The sequence below is a fragment of the Atta colombica genome, unplaced genomic scaffold (assembly GCF_001594045.1).
Source record: "Atta colombica isolate Treedump-2 unplaced genomic scaffold, Acol1.0 scaffold9, whole genome shotgun sequence".
Taxonomy (NCBI): domain Eukaryota; kingdom Metazoa; phylum Arthropoda; class Insecta; order Hymenoptera; family Formicidae; genus Atta; species Atta colombica.
In genome coordinates this window covers 4335999-4338717 of record NW_017259583.1, presented here as the reverse complement: position 1 = coordinate 4338717, position 2719 = coordinate 4335999, and positions in this window count along the sequence as shown.

Sequence of the window (2719 nt, the reverse complement as noted above, 5' to 3'; positions counted from 1 at the left end):
TATATATATATATATGTGTATATTTCGGTTGAATATACTTATCCAACAACTAACCTATGTAGTTGTGGCTGAATGTTAACAGGCCAGTCATAAGGTATTCCAGAAACGAATGCGGATTTTCTAGAGAATCCTCGTGAATTTCTCTATTTCACGGATGATTTGTCCTCGACGGAAGTGGGCTTTGTCGCTATACGAAAAAGCTGAAATCGACATCGATTGGCTCGTCATCATCTCATTCCGATTTGACTATGTAAGTTGATCCGTAACATTGTAAATAATCATCGTTAAGTATTTTGCTCGAAACTATTCTCATTGAATTTTTCCGACTGAGAAAATACGCTCTTTCTTCATAACAGCGGACTCGACGACATTATTAAATCAAGGAATGAATGATGGCAATTCAATGTAATCTCACATCGTTAGTCATTAAAGAAAATTACTCATTATACTTCTTGTGCATTTTCATATGTTACATATTTCTGTTTCTTTAAAATCAGTACTCGTTTTCTTTAACTAATATAATATGGAGTTTTACATGTTTTCTATTATTACTGGTTTCTTTCATTGAGCGTGGCGCTTATTTTGTGAATTGAACAAATATCTGATTGTTGCTTTAAATGGTTGCGAGATCTTTTCTCAGTAGAGCACTTTTATGCAAAACATTACGTACTTTGCGAGGAAAAGTCGAGAGTCATTTGTCTGCCAATGGTGCTGCTTTCGGTCAGCTTTAAAACTTCTTTGGTGATAGTTTGTCGAACAGAGCAGCGGGGTGAACAAGCGAGAGATGCTGAAGGTTCCCTCGTGCCAACTTTGACTCGGGAAAAGCAGATAAATCAATTGCTTTTTACGCGGCTTGAATACGTGTGCTTTAGTTACATGCATTTTTTTGGCGCGAAATGAAAAACGCGGACGATTGATTCATAATTTTTGATAACGTAACAACATTATATTTAGCAATATTCAAAATCGATGTTTATTTTTTCATGTAAGATCTTTATGAAACAATATTGTAATTACTTGATCCAGTGGAGTTCTGAATAATTTGAAATTTTTATAAGTTTGAATCGATAAAGACTTATTCGAACTACAAAAAACTTAGAATTATTAGGGAAAAAACTTGGAATTATTAGGGAAAAATGGGAAAAGGATATGATTAAGAAAAGAATTTTTACTTGAAAACTAACCGTAAAATTTTTATTCACGATTACATTTTTATCTGACAAACCGCGGTGTGAAATTTTATAGAAAGGAATCTATCAATACTTTTCTTAAAAGTGGACTGAACTATAGAGCGCCTTGGACTATCGAGTTTTGAACTATCCAGACTTATAATGTAACTTTCGCTTTTCATTCCTTTTTTCATGCTACGAATTCCTTATACTTTATCACACAAAAATTTAGTCTCTATTTTATTAATCTGTGACATTGTAATTGAAGATATATTATTGTCCGAACAAGTAAATTTGCAGTTAATATCGTCCAGAAAATTTCAACATTGATGCGAAACTACCGTAATATCGTAACATGATGTATAAAGATGTAAAACCGAGCAAAGTTCGCGAAACTGACGTTCCCATAATTAGATTCAACGGTGTGAAAGGGCGACGAAGGGCAGCGGAAACTTGCCTCGATCTACCACGGCGAATGATTATAAAATCCGCCTGCAGGCGGTACCGCAAGTTCTGATCTTTCACATCTTTTACAGCATTATTTACATACGTTCCATATCTTGGAAATGCCTAATGTTTCTCAAATGCGTATTATTTCAAAAGGTTTTGCACGATTAATAGAATTATAGTACGTTTATTTCGCGATGTGAAAGCACGACGTGTGATTTTAGAGGTCGAAAAAGAGTTGGACAATCGTAAAATATTTTTACAACGCGCGATAACACGTAGAGTAGTTTTCCGTCAGAAATTGCGGATATATTGAACATTAATATAGCAATTTGAAGATACATCACAAAAATAAAATTATGGAATAATTATTTACTAACTATTTACTAATAATTTTAATGACGACATTATCAAGATTCCCTATAATTAAAAAGCATAATAAGAAAATATGAGTAAAAAGGAACAGAAAAGAGAATGAGTATGACAGTTTATACTGCGATCATTTTAATTTCCTCTGAAGATGGTTAAAAAATTAACTGAAATGTATGTCTTGTCATCGAAAGAATACATGGTCTAAATTGTTGTTTTGTAATAAATTTTTAATAATCTAAGGATCTTTCTTTGAAATATCAGCGCAGTTATATTGATTAATATCATAGTTTACAGCGTCTATTCTCTCTCTCTTGCCCGTACTTTTTTGTAATCGTTTTTTATTAATTAAAATAATTAATTAAAATGGTGCTTACCGTTTGATTTAGATATTACTTGCGAATAAATTCTCGTGTTTATATACGTCGGGTGATCGAGACGAGAAACTCACAATCTCTCCGGCACATAAATTTATGCTAAATTATAATGATCGGATGAATTCTTATCTCGATATTCTGCGTTATATTGCGGCGTACGTGCACGGAAGCATAGGAAGCGCTTGAAGAAAGAGAGTGAGTGAGTGAGTGAGTGAGTGAGTGAGTGAGTGAGTGAGTGAGTGAGTGAGTGAGTGTGTGTGTGTGTGTGTGGTGTGTGTGTGCGTGTATGTGGTGTGTATGTGTGTGTGGTGTGTGTGTGTGTATGTGGTGTGTATGTGTGTGTGGTGTGTGTGTGTG